Source organism: Narcine bancroftii, chromosome 4, assembly GCF_036971445.1.
Source record: "Narcine bancroftii isolate sNarBan1 chromosome 4, sNarBan1.hap1, whole genome shotgun sequence".
Lineage (NCBI taxonomy): Eukaryota > Metazoa > Chordata > Chondrichthyes > Torpediniformes > Narcinidae > Narcine > Narcine bancroftii.
This window is the reverse complement of record NC_091472.1, coordinates 260,153,553-260,173,657: the sequence shown is the minus strand read 5'-3', so window position 1 is coordinate 260,173,657 and position 20,105 is coordinate 260,153,553.

The window sequence follows — 20,105 nt, the reverse complement described above, 5'->3', positions numbered from 1 at the left end:
ACATACAATCCTGAGATTCTTTTTCCTGTGGGCGAAGCAGAATTACCACTTATTGGTAGTGCAAAAAAAAAACTACTCAATGTACACATTTAAACCAATAAAGAAATGTAAGCAAACGTTGCAATGCAGAATGAGAGGGAAAAAAAATCAAAGTGCAACAGAGTCCTTGACTGAATCCCTGATTGAGTTTGTTGTTGAGGAATCAGATGGTGGAGGGGTAGCAGCTGTTCCTGAACCTGGTGGTGCGAGTCTTGTGGCATTTAATTCTCTTTCCTGATGGTAGCAGTGAGAACAGAGCAGGTGCTGAGTGATGTGGATCTCTGATAATTGATGCTGCTCTCCGCAGGCAGCATTCCTTGTAGATGCTCTCGATGATGAGCAGGGTTTTGCCTGTGATGTCCTGGGTTATGTTCACTACCTTTTGCGGGGTTATTGGTGTCTTCATTCCAGACCGTGATGTAGCCAGTCATATAAAACCTTATGTTATTGTATTCGCCCAATTAAATGACCCCAGATCCACAGATACACCACCGTAAATAAAAATCACTTTGAGCACCAGGAATGAAGGAAAATCAGCCCAGATAATAGGTCCAAAGACCTCTGCATGAAAGTTAGGAGATCTATTAACATATGGAGAGCTGTCCCAGGTGTGGAGTTGGAAGCTTGTGGAATTCAAAGCAAGGAAGTGTATGGTCATATACATTGACAGAAGGAATAAAGACAGACTATTTTCTAAATGGAATGAATTAAGAAAGCAGAGGACCTAAGGGATTTGGGAATCCCAGTGCAGCACTCCCGAAAGGTTAACTTGCAAGTTGAGTCTGCAGTAAGAAAACCAAATGAAATATTGGCATTCATTTTGACAGGATTAGAATATAACCATAGAATACTACAGCATAACACTGAGCCATCTAGTCTGTGCCACCTATTCCTATTGACCTGCACCAAGACCATGCCTCACCTTACCCCTCCCATGCATGTGCTTATTCATGTGTTTCTTAAATATCAAAATTGAGCCTGCATTCACCATTTCAGCTGGCAGCTTTTTCCACAAACTGCTAGTTTGTTTATAGCGTAAAAGCAAATCTGCAATGTTACGGCTTTATAAAGTAGTGATGAGACCAAGTTTGGAGCATGGGAAGTAGTTTTGTGCCCCTGAACAAAGGAAGAATGTGCTGGCATTGGAGAGCGCCAAGAGGAAGATTGCGAGAATGAGAAGGTTAATGTATGAGAAGCGTTTAATGGCTGGTTTGGAAAGATGAGGGGGAGAGGGGTGGGATCTCATCTCAACGTTAGAAAGGGTGAAATGGAATGGACATTGAGTTAATTGCCCTAGACTCCCACCACTGGAAATCTTTCCATAGGCACAGCCTCTTAAGAGTATGTCTCCTTTGAACAAAGGTGCTAAGATCCTTCAGCCAGAGGATGATGTGTCTGTGGAATTTGTTGCCATATATGCCTGTGGAGACCAAATCATTGGGATACTTAGATTGATTGGCTCATGGTTAGTGAGGTTATCGAAGACACGAGTTGAAAAGAAAAATACATCAGCTATTATGAATGGCAGAGCAGACTTAATGAGTTGAATGGCCCTTTCTTCTGGATTCATAGTTGAATTGTACTGTAACAAGTTAAATTCCAGATTAATTAATGAAAGCCGTTGAATATGCTCTTGATATCTCACTGCCAAATCCAATCCATCAACGATGGCAGGATGTTGGAAATTACTCCAGAAAACTTCAACAGATGCTGGATTCCATATAGACCCATGGCATTGAGTCAAATCAGGGCTCAGGAACCTTGACTATTGTTAACAGCCAATCAACGTTACCCCATGTTGAACAGCAGTAGGTTGAAGCTCTAAGAGTGATAAGAGCATAATCTGGAAATGCTGGTATTCAATAACCATTGTCAAACCATTCATCCAAAGCTTGCATGACAAAGCTGCCATATTGGATGTATGTGAAGCAGTGAGGGAATAAGATGAGAGACGAGCAACCTTGATCCCTGTCTCAGCCTGGTGCAGATCAAGTGCTGACTTGAATTGTCTACAGCCATGATGCCAATTGTGACTGAAGCATGATCAAATCCAACAGCTCAAAATTGGACATATCAAACCATGGGAGTCGATAGCGGCAGTGGAATGCATTCCATCCCTTCAATGTCCTGGTAATGCAGACTATGAAACTAAAGAACCAATCACGAGGGCAGCAAAACATCAGTGAAGCCACAAGACACTGCAGTTCTGGAATTTGGAGGAGAAAAAAAAATAAATTGCAGAAGAACTCTTTGGGTCAAAGAGCATCTGTTGAGCCTTGCATTAAGACTAAGAGTACAGAGGGCAGGTATTAGTGTGGATTTGAAACTATAAAAGCAAAAAACAATGGACTGGAGACACATCGAAACAATCCAATAACCAAGTGATGGATCAGTCAGATTAAATTTCTAATGTCCCACAAAATCCAGCCTTGAATGTTGCTGACTAACAATGGCAGCGCTACCACTGGTGCAGACCCGGGAGAGTGGAGACATAGCTCTCAACCAAAGGGTTCAACCACCTGGTCCTAATGCCAGTGGTTGATCTTTGTCGTCTGTACTGCTGAAGAGGTGCACTTTGCACAAGTAGCTTAAGACCATGACAAGCATGGCATCCTGTCAGCAATGTGAAAAATTGCTCGGGCATGTAGTGTCCACAAAAAAAAGGACGGATTTCTTCCTCAAACACCGAGTTAATCAACAGAAGATATTCAGCATCGAAAGCCAAAGTAATCCACTTGACTGCTCTCTCATTCATCAACCGGACCATTCATTTCCTCAACAACTGGTACACTGTAGTCACAGTGTATATTATCCACAAAATACACTTCAGCAACTTGTCAAAGATGATTCAGCAGCACTTTGAAAACACACTACCTGTCTTATCTAAAATTATGGGGGTTGCAGACCATCTGCTAATTCTTGCCCAAGTCACAAAACATTCTGACATTGAAATATATGAGCGTTTATTTTTCATTGTTTCCCCACACCCTGTTTTTCCAGACAGTAGCAAAGTGGGAGTTTTTTACCAGTCGTAAATGTCAGTGGTTTGAGAAAACAGTTTAATAATGCATTTGCAAAGGGCAGCGAAGAATAGGCATTGATTACTGCTGGTGTTTCTAGCAACGCCAACATCCCAGGAAGAGATGGTTTTCCTTTGTAACTGGTGTCTACCTGTCATTTTTCTTCATGTGAACCCAAGAGTACATTAGTTTCTCTTTCAGTAAAGAGGTAATGACATATTTACATTTTGTTCCTGCACTGAAGTCCAAATGGTATAATTTAGGAGTGGATAACTGAACTGTACTGGCCACAATAGCCCTCAAAAGAGAATAATGATGTTTACAGAAAACATTCATTTCCACTTTTTGTATCCCTAGTTAGCTGCTTAACAGCAAAATAATATTGCAGCAATTCAGCTTTGGAGTCAGAAAGAAGCTGTTCACCATATTAGTCCAATACCAATTATATGCAGGAACTATTCCACTACTGTTTCACCAGTCCAGCTCAGTGTGTATCTTTTTCTAGCCAATGCCTTTTTTACTTGTGTGGCTGCCTAGGCTAAGGGAAGAACAAGTAACATAGACTTGTTCAAATCCCACAGATTTGGCAAATCGATTGGTCCCTGATTAATCAAAGTCCTTCAACAGAATGTTAAAGGTGAAATATTCTCTTCATTCATTCAAAGCAATCCTGGATGAAATCTAATGCTGATATTCTTTGTGGATGGTTAAGATCTTTTAATAATTGAGGAAAATGATCTAGATGCTGAGGTTTAGATTTTAGTCACATTGATTCATGTCCACTGATGCTTTGCTGTCAGAGATTTTGGAAGTAGAGGAATTTGTGTGATTTTTCTGAAATGCTTGGCTGCTGCTGTTCTTATCTTATATTCCCAATAGCTCTTGGCTGTTACATGTAACTGCAAGCAAAATGCACCTGCCATGTGTAAAATTGATCCAGGGCAGAGATGCTGTCGATGGTTACAAATTGTGTTTACCTTGACGCTTTAATCTATCACACATACTCCTTCACAATTCATTTCATTTTTCTCAGTGCAAAGGTTTGGCCATTGCTAGCAAGGCCAACATTTATTTCCTTTGGGAAGGTGGTGGTGAACCATCTTGAAAAAACTATTATCCTTCTGTTGATGATGCTTCCACAGTGATTGCTAGGAAGGGATTTCCAATTTTTTGACCCAGTGATGACAAAAGAACAGGAATGTAATTCCAAAATAGGGTAGTGTATGAGGAACATAGAACATAACAGCACAGTACAGGCCTTCAGTCCATGACATTGAGCCGACCAATATAAACCTACCTCATAGCAATCTACTTTTCCCTAAATCTCTCCCATAACTGTCTATTTTTTACTCAGGAGTTGGTCAGGAACCTTCTGGTGATGTATCCATATAACTGCAGTTTTTAACCTTAACTAGGTTTTGAGGGTTCTGGATTTGCACTGATGATGGAAAGCCAGCCTGATAAGAATTGTATTTGTCACTGTACAAGGTGACTGGGCATTTAAGATGATCCCTAGAATTTACACTTAAAATATGGGTTTTGAGGTTTACTCGCTGTCAAAGACTACCCCAAGTGTGGCACTTACTGCAGAGAGCTTACTGCCCCAATAGTCCTTTAGCAAGCATCCCACTGATCAGTGAAGTGATCCAGTTAAGCACACTACTAAGTAATACAGTCTTGGTTATTTAAACTTTTTAGCTAATTTATTTCAAGTAATGGCAAAATACTATGAATTGCCTACCATAATATGCATCAAACTTGCTTTCAAACCAATAATTTTTTTGTCCTTGCTGTGCCTTTTATCATCACAGCAATTATAAAAAGCAGGATTCATTGCTAATTACTAAACTATGGAGAAGAGCCATTCTAAATCAAGTGCATTAACATGCCAACATACCTTTTAATCCTAAAATAAGTAGAGGTTTGGGAAAAATCATTTTCATTTGCACACAGCTGACAGAACATGTATAGACAATCATGATTTTCTGAAAGCAATATTCATTATTCTTGGACATGCAGAGCCAACAGATTTCAAGTGGCACTTAATTATTCAAGAACTGCTGAGGAAGCCATCTGTTTTTATCAAAGTCACTTAAGCCTCTTGAACAGAGATGAGGCTAGAGGTGGTTATGGATATGGAAAGGAACAGAATTTTGGTAAAAATGAAATTGATGATCTTGTGATTTCCAAGAATTGGGACTCACCTTGTCCATGATTTAACTGTCATATGACTTGAAGAAATATATTAATGAATTCAGATATTTTGAGTTCAGTTTTGGAACAGTTCACCTTCGAGTTCACAGAAGTCAAAACCCTGTGACATACAAGATTTGAAACCTTGTGAAAGACAGGGTTGAGTTACAGTAACCAGAATTGGTGCTGTTTGTTGTGTGTTACCCCTAAGAGAAAGGGGAACATAGAATCTGAGTCTTTTGAATTAATGAAGAATAATTTTGTTGTCTCTTTGAAAAAGAGGACAGAATTATACTGGGTCCATTTTTGTGTTTGGCCACTTCATTTAACCCTTGTGTAGTTTGACTTAATTGTGGAAGAAGATAACTATATTTGCTTAACCCTTGTCTGGATTTGTGAACTCATTGTGGAAGAAAATAACCACATTTGCTATATTTGAGAAGAGGGCAGATTCTTCATGTGGAAACATAATTGTGAGTAAAAAAGACCTGAAGATATAATATTTAAGTGCATTATAATTATTTCTGAACTGAGAATTTAAGACCTTCAAACTAAACTTTAAAAGATCAACTTTTCAGAATGGGAATTTGAATTATGCACACACACATACATTTACGTTTACACACAGTGGGGTTAAGTTTAAAGTTAAGTAAGAAATATTATGTTATTAATAAAATGCAATGTTAACAATAAAAACTATTATTTTGAATTTGCCATTGTCTGGTGAATTTTCCATCGTTGTTCCTGTGTTAGTGTTAACAAAAACCCTTTAGTCCAAAATATAATTAAAAGGGTTGTTAGTGCATAACAGCAGTGACAAGAAATGGTTTGAAAATTCACAAGAGGCTTAAAACGTGTGTGGTGAAGGCAGACGGTTGGTGAATGGAGAAACAAACTTCACAACAGTGTGCCCTCAGTTTTAATTTTGTGAGGAAAAATTAGAATTTATTGTCATGAACATGTCAAAAAAAATTGTTGTTTTGTGGAAGTATCACAGTGCAAACATTTATGTAAACCACATTACAAAATAAATAAAAATAGTGCAAGAACAATAAAAAAGATAGAGTAAAGAAGTGTCTGTGGTTCATTGTTCATTCAGGAATCTGATGGCAGAGGGGAAGAAGCTGTCCTTTGGCCATTGAGTGCTCATCTTCTGGCTTCCATACCTTTTTCCTGATTGTAGCAGAGTGAAGAGGGCATGGCATGGGTGGTGGGGGGTCCATGCTTTCTTAAAGACACTGCCTCTTGTATTTGTAATTAATGGATTGAAGAATGGTGCCCATGATGTGGCAGGCTGAGTTAACAAATCTCTGGAGTTTTTCTTGTCCTGAGTGTTGGCACTTCCATACCAGACAATGATGCAACCAGCCAGAATGGTCTCCATGATAAATCTGGAGAAGTTTTCATGAGTCTTCAATGACATACCGAATCTCCTCCAAGTGTAGCTATTCTTCATGATTGCATCAATGTGGAGACTCCAGGACAGATCTTCAGAAATGTTGATACCCAGGAATTTGAAGTTCTTGACCCTCTCCACTGCTGTCCCCTTGATGAGGACTGGTTTGTGTTCTCCTGATTTTCACAATCTCCAACTTGGTTTTAGTAATGCTGTGTGCAAGGTTGTGGTCATGACACCACTCAACTTGCTGATCTCTATCGCTCAAGTATGCTTTCTCATTGCTATCTGTGATTCTGCTGACAACTGTGGTGATACTGGCAAATTTGAAGATAGCATTTGAATTGTGCCTGACCATACGGTCATGGGTGTAGAGTGAGTAGAGAAGTGGATTAAGCACACATCCCCAAGGTGTGTCTGTGTTGATCAACATTGAGGAGGCATCTGTTGTCAGCGAACATGAGACACTTGTGCCAATTCCTATTTCCAGTTCTTGTGTTCTTTATGAAGATTTTATTTTGGGTACATCTCGGACCCTGAATATGGAGGAAAACAAAGCTCACATGAGCAACTTAGAGCCATAGAGCTTTAGATCACAGAAACAACCCCTTCCATTGTGATCAAGTTATCTGAGCAATCTGCTCTCGTTTGCCTGTATTTGGCCCATATCCCTATAAAACCTTTGGATTAGAGTTTAGATATCTTCAAATATTATTGTCCCTACATCTACTGCTTCTCATTCAATGTACCCACTATCCCTTGAGTGAAAATGGTAGCCTTTCAGTCCCTTTTCAAATCTTTCCCCTAGTCGTAAATCTATGCCCTGTAGTTCTGCAGTCCCTTCCCCTGACTATTTACTGTTCACCTACTTATGTTTTTGTGTAACTATGTACAACCTCGTGTGGATGGCTTGTTGTCTTAGCAATAGAATTCAGTGATGTGGTTTTCAAAACTAATGTTGAGTGACAGCAACATTAAGCTGGGAGCATGATTTATCATTCATTTACTGTTCCTACATTTCTTGGTAAACTGATGAGTGGAAATTTTCTCTCATGTTGAGAAAGTTGAAGCCAGTGTGTGGCTCTCCTGTCATAGTGGAAAACATGCTGGCTGGTTGCATCATAGCCTGCATGGGAATTGGAATCCCCAGCAATTCAGAAGGCTGCCTGATAACGGCAAACATAGGCAGGTCCGTCACAGGCTCTGACCTCCCATTCATTAAATGCATCTATGGAGGCCCTGCATCAAGAAGGCAGTCAACTTCATAAAGGACCCCCATCACCCTGGTGACAACCTCATCTCCCTGCCACTTTCAGGTGAAGACCAGCAACTCTAGGTTCAAGAACAGTTTCTTTCTAACAATGGTCAGGCTCTCAATCCTCCCCTTGTTACATTAATCATGGACTGCGCTGAGAGCATATAAGAACTGTCTGCACTCATGCAAAGTCGCTTTTATTTTTGCATGAGGATAACTTGACATTTATTATCAATATATTTTATTGTCTCTTTTTAATTTAATTAAGTTTATTTTTATTAAACAGTACTTGGTTGCAATAAGTAAGAATTTTGATGCATATAGTATAAATTTTACAATGTACATGCATGACAATAAATACAGTATAATTAAAACCAATCTGACAAAACCTTTGTCAATGAGCTATTAAGTCAGAGATGCATTGGGGTCTGTTTATAAAATTTGTGTATCAGTCCTGTGAAAAATTTTGGAATGTATTTGTTTTGTTGAAAGAACTATCATAAGGTGTCAAATCCTGAGGTGTATTTCAAATATGCTCAGTCTTTATTCCACCATTACTGTCTCTTACTCCCACTCGTGATTCTATGCAACATGCCAGACATTAAAATCGATAACCAATCTGTTATCCGGCAAGGCATTATAGTCAATAACCAAACTATTATTTATCACTACTATACTACATTCCTCCCTTATCAAATAAAAGGATCATCAAATAAATGAATAAAACTAAAACTATTTTTGAAACCGTCAACTTTCATTACTGATTATTTTCAATACCAATATGAACTTCAATTTCCAAATCACATATTTTCCTGAATGATTTACCAAACACATTTCCAAACCATAAAATACAAAGTTAATACAAAGTTCTCCACACTAATACAACACAGTCTTGAAATCTCCTGGGTTGTTGTCACTGACGTCGTGGTCTCTCTCCTGGTGTGGTCTGGCCTGCTTCTGTACTGCTGACCACGATGTCCTGCTCAGTTTGTCTATTGCCTTGATGCTGGTTTCCAGTAGTTTCTTGTTCCAGCTGGTGCATTCCAGGTCCATCAAGCTGGTCATCTCCGTTCTGCTCTTTCGCAGTTTCATCTGGCGTCGACACCACTGGAGCGTTGCGACGAGAATACTTTTAAACAGGTGATGTGTTTCTGTCATAATACCTTCTGGGGACTGGACCATCACCTGATTTCCTTCTCTGGATGCCACAATATACAATTGAGGAATAAATGGCGTGTCCATTTTATTCTGACTCTTTCCTCACCAGTACCTCATCCCTTGGCATTACATCTGAAGGTCTGGCATTCCTTTGAGTGTCCACATATAGTTTTGTTGCCCCTTTTCTTTCAGCATCGTGGTCTTCCACTTCTTGGTCATTCATTATGTCAATAACTAGTGGTAGTTTTGTTTTGATCTTTCTTCCGAATAAGGGTTCCGCTGGACTCTTTCCTGCGGTACTATGTGGTATTGCTCTGTATGGGACTATGTAGATTAAAATAGCTTCTTTCCAATTCTTTCATTTAGATTGAGCGATTCTCATTCTTTTCTCCAGTGACTGATTCTGACGTTCAACTTCTCCATTGGCCTGTGGCCATTTTGGTGTAACTTTGCGGTGGTGCACACCAATAATTCTCATGAATTCTTGGAATATCTCTATGAATTGAGGATCATTGTTTGAATGTAAAGTCACTGGTAAGCTATGTCTGGCAAAAATCTCCCTCAGTGCTGCGATAGTCTTTTCTGCTGTTGTTGATTTCATTATGACATACTCATAATATCTGCTGTAATAATCGAAAACCACCATAATCGACTTTCTAGTTGGGAACGAGCCCAAGAAGTCTACTGCTGGTAGCAGTGTGCTTCGTATCAGTTCAGGTGAGTTAGGTCTGCTTGTCACCTGACACCCATGACATGATCTCACATATTTTTCCACATCTTTTTCCATTCCTGGCCACCAAACATTTGTACGGAGGTTCTGTTTTGTCCCAACAACTCCTAAATGTCCCTCATGAGCCAGTGCTACCATCCTCCCTCTCAATTTCTGTGGAATAACATATCTGTTTCCCCTGAGTACACATCTTCCAATTGTGCACTGTTCATCTCTGATGGCCACATAGGTTTTGTTTTGACAGCTGTTCCAGTCACCACTGTGGATCTGATCCCTAATATCCATCAGTTCTGAGTCCATACATGATTTATTCTCGATCTCCCTGGTTTGTACTGCTCGTGGTGTAGCATTCTCCGCAACGAAACTCACGAACAATTCAGCTTCCATCTTAAGCGTTGAGTGCTTTACCCCATCATCTTTCAGCAACCTTAATAATGAATTGGCAATATTGTTTTTCCCTGTTGTATAAATCACCCTGTAGCGATATTGTTGTAATCTCAGGATCCATCTTTCAATTCTAGCACACTGCTTTAATTTCGAAGAATAAGTTGGTTCCAGTGGTCTGTGATCAGTTAAGAGATGGAACTCTATGCCATATAGATAAGCATGGAAATGTTCGCAGGCCCATACGAGACCTAGGGCCCCCTTCTCTGTCTGTGAATAACCTCTTTCAACATCAGTAAGTAACTTGCTTGGATATGCAATCACCCTCCATTGTTCTCCTTGCTTCTGAACTCGGACTGCTCCTAGTCCCACTGGGCTAGCATCAGCTATAACTCGTGTCTGAGCCTTTGGATCAAAATATCCCAATGTATGTGGCCTCATCATGCTTCTTTTCAATTTCTGAAATGCCTTCCCTTGGTCGGTTCCGAACACAAATTGAGCATTTTTCTTTGTTGGCCTCCTCAGTGGTTCTCCAATAGTTGCTAGATTTAGTATGAACCTGGTACAAAAGTTCACTAGGCCAAAAAAGCTCCTCGCTTCTGTTGCATTCCTTGGTTCTTGAACCTCTGCAATTGCCTTGATTTTACCTTCAGTTGGATTGATACCTTCACTAGTCAGCTTGTGACCATGAACACCATCTCAAATACACCCAGCAAACATTTGTCTGCATTCACTGTCAATCCAGCATCTCTCAACCAGACTAATGTCTGTCTAAGTCTTTCATTATGTTCCTTGCGTGTGGCACCATGGACAATGATATCATCTGAGATGTTAGCTGTGCCTGGAACTCCTTGGATGACTTTGTGGACTTCATGTTGATAGATCTCTGGAGCAGGTAGTAACCTCTTGTATCCAAACAATCCGCAATGTGTGACAAATGTAGTGATTTTTCTTGACTCTGACTCTAGTTCTAGTGCAAATCCAACTCTGAGAAGACTTTGCTTGTCGATAATTCCTGTAGAACTTCATCCACTGTAGGAATGGGATGCTTCATTTGCTCTCCTCATATCAATATATAGTCTGATCTTTCCATTGGGTTTTGGAACTACAACGACTGGGCTGACCCAAGGTGTTGGTTCCTCCACTGGTTCAATTAGGATTTGTTGAATAAGTTCATGTATTTTTGCTTCTACTTTCTCTCTCAGCCCAAATGGTGTCCTTCTCATGGGTTGTGCTATTGGCCTGACCTCTGGATCTATTTTCAATTTGATCTACCTGTTCCTTAGTTTTCCAAATCCTTCAAAAACTGACTGGAATTCCTCCTTCAGATCAATATAGGATTGCACTGAGTTCACATCCAGGCATATACGTAATCCACCCATTGCCTGTGCTGTCTCCCTACTCAGTAGAGGTTTCCTTCATTCCTTTATGACAACAAACTCTGCCATTGTGGTAGGTGGTGTAAGATTACTCTGGGCATCCACCTGCACCTTTGCCGTAAAGCATTCAATTGTTTGAGGTGCTTTGATGAGGTGTGTGGAAACAACTTTTTCTCACATCTTCTGGTTATACATTTTATCTTTTTTCTTTTTCAGTTCCTCCCCCGATACTCTGTCTATGATATTGGTATCACTCCCACTGTCCACCATCATGTCAACCTTCACATCTCCAATCACTATTGGCACCCTTATATTTGTATGTTTAAGCATATCTTATTTCAATTTGTTTTTCTTGATCACCATTCATGTGGACCTTTTTCAGTGTGTCATACATTTTGTTCGTCCCTCTCATCCCCCTTCTTCCTCCACAATTACTTGTATGTTCGTGTTCACCTTTTGCGTGGGGTGGGGATCTGCATTTCTTAGCAAAATGGCCCTTTCTACCCCAGCTTCACACTTGACCCTTGGCTGGACAGCACAAATCCTTGCCAAAATGTCCGATATTGCCACATCGGTAACACTCACGATATTCCAAAAAAATGAGTGTGTTTACCATGTTGCTGTCTTTTGCCTACTGCAGTAAATATCTTGTGAACTTAATCAGAAACTGCGCCATTATGTCCAGCTGGGGGACCATCCAATTTCATAGTCTGAAATTGAGTTTCTACTGCTTCAAATTATGCTACTGTTGTCAATGTTTCTGCTAGTGTGAGTGTTGTACCTTTCTCCAACAACTTGAGTCTCAATGGTTTGATGTACAAACCTGATCTCGAATCTGGTTTTCCAAATCTATTCCATAATTGCATTGCAACTTTCGACTGCTTTCCTGAGGTGTGACTAATTGAGCAATGGTTTCCATGTCCCTCTGTTTGATCTGTTGAAAGACACGGCATTGGAATGTGGCATTTGATTCCACAACAAAATAATTTTTCAAGGCGTCAACAGCCCTGTTATAATCAGCTTTGTTCCCTGTGTTGGCCAGTGTCTTGAAAATCTCCAACACTGCAGCTCCAGCAATATACAAGAGTAGAGGTCTCCTCCGTGTGAGCTCTACTGGCATTGCCCTGTCAGCAAACAGTCCCAAGCTGTCAGCATATGAATCAAAACTCCTCGTATCAAGCCACCCAGTGAGCACTAACTATGCTTGCTTCTCCAGTCGGGTCAAATGGAGACAAACCTTTAATTCCCGTGGTTTCAATTCCTGCAAATGCCATATTTTCTCCTGTGTAGCACAATAACAAGAATCTCAGTTAATCCTCATCGCCAATGTTGAATCTTGAGTTCAAATAAAGTCAACACTCTGAGGTGGAGTTCAAATATGCTCAGTCTTTATTCCACCATTACTGTTTCTTACTCCCACTCGTGATTCTGTACAACACGACTCCCTCGTGATTCTGTGGAACATGCCAATCTGTTATCCTGCAAGGCATTATAGTGGATAACCAAACTATTATTTATCACTACTACACTACATCAGGGTTTTGTCATGGTAAGAGATTATTTGGTGCTCAGAAAAAAAATCAAAGATGTGCTTGAAGCATTTCCCAGGTCTCCAGGATATCTCTGGACTATAACTGCTCAATGTGGGATGGTATTGAAGATGTTGAGCTCCAGTTTCTGGAGTGCGTTTCACAAAAAAACCCACCCACTGTCACATAGGCACCTCTTGCCCCATCAGTGGAAAAGTCTGCAATAGGAACAAGCCATTCCTGGTCTCAAGGGATTGGCTGAAAAGAAGAAAATAATTTTAAAAAGTTCTTCATGTTATTTCAAGTATAGTTGTAAATTAGCCAGTGTTGAAAGTTGTTGACTTATTTTTGCACTTTCATTTCTCCAGTTACAAGTTAGATATTGGTTCTGACAATTTAGATAAAAGCATGTGTTTATTTAATAGAAAGTAATTTTCCCAAGAAGACAAAAGTTTCCTTTATAATAGAGACGTGAATTTAGAGATGACACAAAATAATGAAATCAGGATTGAAATGACACAGTAGGGGGGCATTTGATTCATTTTGAGCTATGATGAGGCGGGTTACATAACACTCATCATTTTTGCTTTTGCAAATTGCATTAGCTGCATACAGTGTAATATTACGTCTCATCAGCTCTCTATCTTCAATCTTTTTATATTTGGGGCATTGCATTTAAATTCTTTCTGTTCAACAGTAATTACATGCATTCAGTTAACTATAGAACTACATGTTATACAATCACAATGGTCTGTGGTAGTAAGTTTCTCCTGATAAATTTCCTGCTGATTTTTGAAGCATTAAAGCATGACTAGATTTTGCAACAAGTTCACTACATTAGCTGAACATCCTTGAAATTTTTGTGCAGCATAAATGGTTGCTCTTTGATCTACTGAAGTCATAAGTGCATTCCTGTAGTGCCTAGATAGGCTTAGGAGGAGAGCTTGGGTCAGGGATTTGATATGAGAATCAACATCAAAAGCTCTTTCAAGGCCAAAGTGGTATTTGTAGATACATAACTGCTGCCCTCTGAGAGGAATTGTGGAGCTTGAAGGGAGAGCATAAAGACTGGTGAATTGGAGAATGGGATAAAATGGTGGGTGAGTAAAACTGCAGGAGTCTAGACCATGGACATTACAGGAGTCATAGTCTGAAGTATAGGTAGTTATCAATTTATGACATTCTGACCAACTGGTCATATTTCGAAATGGACATACATTGGGAATTCACTATCTGTTTTATCGTTCATCAAATACAGCATGGCGGCCACCAAGGAGATGTGAGGTTGTCTACCAGCCAGCTCATGCGAGAGGTTATTTAATGCCTATCTATTCCATAGATGGACCTCTACTTTCACCCCCAAAAGCATGATTTTTATATTTAGATGTTTTTTTTCTGCCAAATGTATGGATGGCCATAAGTTGCATATGTTAGTTGGGGACTACCTGTATTACAATGAAACCATGTTTGCTATCGAAATGGCCAACATTATTTGCTGCATTGAACATTATGGACCAATCCTTTTGACAACATTGCTCAGAGAATGAAATCTTCTGATGTGCATCTGCATGGAATTTTGCATTCACTTGCTGTATGAGTGGTTGTTGAACTTCGATAGTAACATGAATTGATTCGCAAATAACACTTATCACATTTCTGTCTCAGGAAATAAAATTGCAGGCATTGGGTGTTAAAACAAGAATTTGCTGTATGACTGAATTTCCAAGACCATGAAAAATGACAGCCTCAAACAGAATTACTGGGCATACAATGTGACGTCACATAATGGGTTTGGTTGTTCATTTGATTACCTTGTGAAGAAGGAAAGTGTCAAAGAAAGAAGGACATATTTAACCTTGGGATATCCTGAGTTGAGTTCTGGTAATTTATGACATACTTTCCAAAGTTGGTTCCTGTTGAAATATAAGAAACACGGGTTAAAACTCATGCCAATGGTAATATAAAACTGACAGGATAGCACAAATATTGGGCCAGAGTGAACTTTTCAGAACTTGAAATGAGCTGCATGGGATTCTTTAAATCTAATGGATAGAGGCAGGGCTTTGCTTTAATGCAATGTGCAACAGGTTGCACCTGTAGAATGTTGCTGAATCTTTGGAATGGATTATTCAACTTGAAAATCGAATATGACACCACTGTGCAGTATCAAATATCAATCTTAGGCAAAGGTGTCTGCAAAACATCTCAAGAAATGCTTTTGATGAAGAGTAGGAGGTTATTCCATCAGGCCAGGGTAGACCATAACACCTTTTGGTGATGTTCTGGCAGTTATGGTTCTACATAATTAATATTTTAAATATATGTAACCATCAATCTTAGTTCTCAGAGTGTAACTACTGAACCACAGTCAACAACAGTTGATGACATGATATGACAATTCGTGGCGGCAATCAAGACTGGGGTTCAGATTCCATGCTGTCTGTAAGGAGTTGTACGTTCTCCACACGTCTCTGGGTTTTCCTCAGGGGCTTTAGTTTACTCCCACTGTTCGAAACATGCCGGGGGTATTTGTTAATTGGGTGTAAATTGGATGGCACACAAAATGGCTTGTTATTGTGCTGTATGTCTAATTTATTTTTCAAAAAAAATTTTAAATTTAAACTATGGGGAATATGATAAGGGAGTGAATAGAAAGTAATAATTGGTCAATAAATGACAATAGAGCATTGTAAATGTTCCTATATGTAAAGTTCTTCTTGAATACAAAAAAAAAAATCTGTGATGCATATAGGAAGGAATAATTCATCGTCATTAACTGGAACAAGGTGAATCTCAAAGTTAAATTAAGAACAGATACAACATGAAATCTGGTCTTTCTGTGCACTTACACTGCACCAACCATCAAGCACATGCTGTTATATTAATCTGACCCTAATCCATTATTCTCTTCATGTTTCTATTCTTCGTGAGTATTGTGTGTAATTCCAATCATCCAATTTTATGAAAGGGTGCAGAAAATATTTTGGAGGATGCTGCTGAGACTGGAGGTCTTGAGTTATAAGGAGAGGCTGAATAAGATGGGAATTTTCTCCGTGATGAGCGTGAGGGTGATGAAAGATCTTGAAGAGGTGTATAAAATCAGGAGGGAAATAAATATTGTAAATAATCCTGATTCTTTTCCTTGGGTAGGGGAGTTTAAAACTAGGTTTTAAGGTAAGAGTGGGATCCAGATCCCTGAGTAGGTTTTTGCTAGTGCAATGGTATTATACTGTATGCAAAGTTGTAGTCAATGGTCAACCGCCTGATATAGATGTTCTTGAGGTCCAGGCAATTTAAGGTAGAACCCAGGGCAGTGAGGTAGCATTTTACTGTTGACCAGTTGCAATAGGTGAATTGAAGTCGTCTTGGTTCCTTCCTGAAACAAGAGTTGACTTGATCCATAGCCAACATCTTGAATCACTTCGTCATGATTGACATAAGTACTGTAATGGATAAATATTGAGAGGAATTTGGTAAGAATGCAGTGGGTTACATGCATACACACATTTTAAAACAGATCTTACTTGAAATATTGAAGAATTCATATTCAGTAAACTTTACAGAAGCGATGGAGAATTTTATGTACATTTCACATGTTGGTGCTAATTGAAGTGACATCATGAAATGAATAGACCATTGTCTTGGAGGAGACAAACTGGCAGTTTGCAGGTACCTACAGAGTGCTCACAGAAAGGTCACCTCTGGGTTTTGATTACCTAAGACAACAGCTTGACCAAGAGGGAGAACTCCTGTGGTTTGCTGAAGAAGGTGGTGCTTTTTGCAAGTGAGAGAATCACATGGGCTTTCTAGCAGTCTCCGTTAGACTGAACAGTTACGGCTGAAAACGCCAGGAAAAGCTAGCTGGAAACAGAAAGCTCAAGATTTGCGGATGGCTGAAAGTGCTATCTGTCTGATAAGGAAAGGAACTCTGTGGTAGCCTGAAAGAAAGCAGTTACCATCTGGAGAACCCTGATAGGGCATGTTTCATCAGTGGGACATTGAGGTGACTAATGGTGGTACCTCAGTTGTGGACATCCTGGAACAACAAATATCTCTCTCTGCAAACCTCCAAAGAACCTTCCTGAGTGGTAAACATTTACCTTTTGGGCACCAAAGCCTGGTGAACTTTATATATGTTAAATTCTGTGCACAGAATAAGAATTGCCTTCAACCAGAGAACTTGGAAGAAGGAGAAGTGAGATTGAACCGTGAACCAAAGAACTTTTCTTAAATTTACACACACATCATACACTCGCTTAGAATTAGAAGAGGGGTTAATTTGGTTTAGTTAAGTAAAGATAAGTTAAAGTTTGATTCTGTTTTCATGATCAAAGATCATTAAAAACAAATTGTTTAAGTAACTACTTGTCTTGGTGAATATCTACTGCTGCTGGGTTTTGGGGTCCTTTGGGCTCATAACAGGGTCACTGGCCAATAGTTGCTAATGCTTGTTGCCTTGTTCTTCTTGGGCACTGGTATTATCCTTTTGAAGCAGGTGGGGTCTCAAACACAGTCAGGAATACCATCTCGGCCTGGCGCTTCCTGGACTTTTACCCTCTTGAACATTATTTTCACATCAGCCATCATGACTGGGAGCATGGAGTTGCCAAGAGCTGCCAGGTTACATGAGAGTGCATCATGCTTATCCCTTGAAATAGATAGGCCAACTATCTCTCTGTGACATGAACTTTCTATGATCTTATAGGTGATATTTTACAATTTGTGATTGCTGGACAATAATTACATTTTATATTAATGCCTTATTGTGTATTCCCTTAATGATGGTGGATGATTTATAGATTAAATTCTTCTTGATTATCGGGCAATTTTGGCATTATTTTACCCTCCATAATGACGATACAATTTGGACCTTCAAACTGATGAGATTCTTTCAAAGAAGCATTCTTGCAAACATCTCCATGAAATCAGGAGTGATTACATTTGATGCTGCCATTATTTTAATGGGGTGAAGTTTGTCATTAATATGATAATTTCAATTGATTTTAAGTTAGAAAGTACTGGGAATCTTCGAGGCAATTGCAAACTAGAAGACATTTATTTGGAGTTGCATATCTCTAGGGAATACATTAGGGAAAGGGACGGTCTGACCTTTGAATTAATTAGAAGGAAAATGAACTTAAATTATTGCTCTTTATACAAAAATCAATAATGATTAAGGTGCAGAAATCCCTGTTTTTAAAAAAAAAATTACACACAGACCCACACACTTTAGTTTCCCAATACATTCTGAGTGATAGAAATTTAGCCATATGGCCTTTGTGAGACAAAATCATTTTGCTTGAGGCTGCTACTGAACCAAAAGTGGTGAAAGTTGGTAGCAGGTCATTGCATTTGAAGTTAGCAAGAGTGCAGGTGGAGGCTTTTCAGAATAACAAGATGAAACAATAATTTGCTGAAGCACATTTTGTGCTTTTAGAACATTGAGGTCCTTCACAATGCCTTGGGGTTACAAGATGAGATGGCAAGTGGAATCCAAGAATGTAAAACAAGCATTTGTCTATTTTTACCATCATGCCTCTCCATCACCACTGAGAAACTTGAGCAAGTAATCTCCAAAAATGCCCAATTTCTTTATCGCTGCATAACTCGGGCTTAAATCCAAACTGACTGCTCCCTTTTCTCATTCAAGATCTGGTTGTGTCCTGTGCAATCACAGTATCTTCTATTCATTTCACATAAACATTATTCTCAGAATGCCATGGAGAGAACTCTCTCTCTCAAGCTTTCATAAGAGAGCCTTGAATTTCAGGACCTTGGCTTATGTCAAGGCTCTTTATATTTTGAAGAAAAATCTGATTGTTATGCAGATAAAGAGGCAGCCAACTTGGCAACAAAACCCACTTGCCCTGACATGATAATCATGGATAATCTCTTCCAGTGATGTTGGTTGGGATTATGGTGTGACCTGTGCACAAGGGATGCCTGCTCTGCCCTTCTTTGAAATATTCATGCCGTGGGACCAGTTGTGTCCACCCGACTGAGCAGACAGGATCTTGGCTTATTGTTATCTGAAAGGCAACATAAGTGTCAATGATGCACTGTTCAAACAGAAAGTACTGAAAATAGATCAAGCAATCTTTCGAGAGAGAAGGAGTTGTTATTTCAAATCAATGACCCTTTAACTTTTTGGACATTGATTAAATTATCATCCTGGAATATCTAAATAGTTGATGCATCAATATCTTGGTGTACAACTTGCACGATACATTGTTACGTGATGGAATATAAAGAGTAGCTTGTTCTCTGGACCATCTACTGGATGCCAAATGCATTAATTGTGACCCAAAGGATTTTTGACATCAACATGACGTACGCTGTTGATCGTTGTGCTGATCATCCATTTCTTCCATCCTGAAATCGGGACCTAAAGTTGACATTGGTACTATTCTTCCAAAATATGTCTGGAGTAACATTTATAAATTTTTTGAAGCTCTTAAGCTATGTTTATGGTCCTTTCTGAGAAGAGACATCTCAAATATATCACTGTTGAATCAATTTTGAGAGGTGGATATTGTGACCATTTTTCTGATCTAGACGAATCTTCGTGAGAAACATTGTTCTTCAAATTCAGTAAAGCCCACGGAACATTGCCATTACCTCTTGAATGTGTTCCTTTTTTTTGGGGGGGCAGTGCATTGGACAATATGTCATTCCATTCATTGCTACCATTGAAACTGGTGGGGGGAATTAGAAAGCATTGGTTGTCCACAAAGTTAGACTTTTTTTTAAGGGTTCAGAGAGGTCTCCATAAATTAGGATGTGTGTATTACTGATAGTCAATGCAACCTTTCTGCAAGATGGGCTCTCTCAGGAGATTTCTCCCTCATATTCACAATATTTACTGTCAATGTAGAAGGAGGGATTTTTGTCCCATGAGTCAGTTTTAGCATTTGGAGGATTTTCTCTTCTTTGGCTTGGCTTCGCGGACGAAGATTTATGGAGGGGGTAAAAAGTCCACGTCAGCTGCAGGCTCGTTTGTGGCTGACAAGTCCGATGCGGGA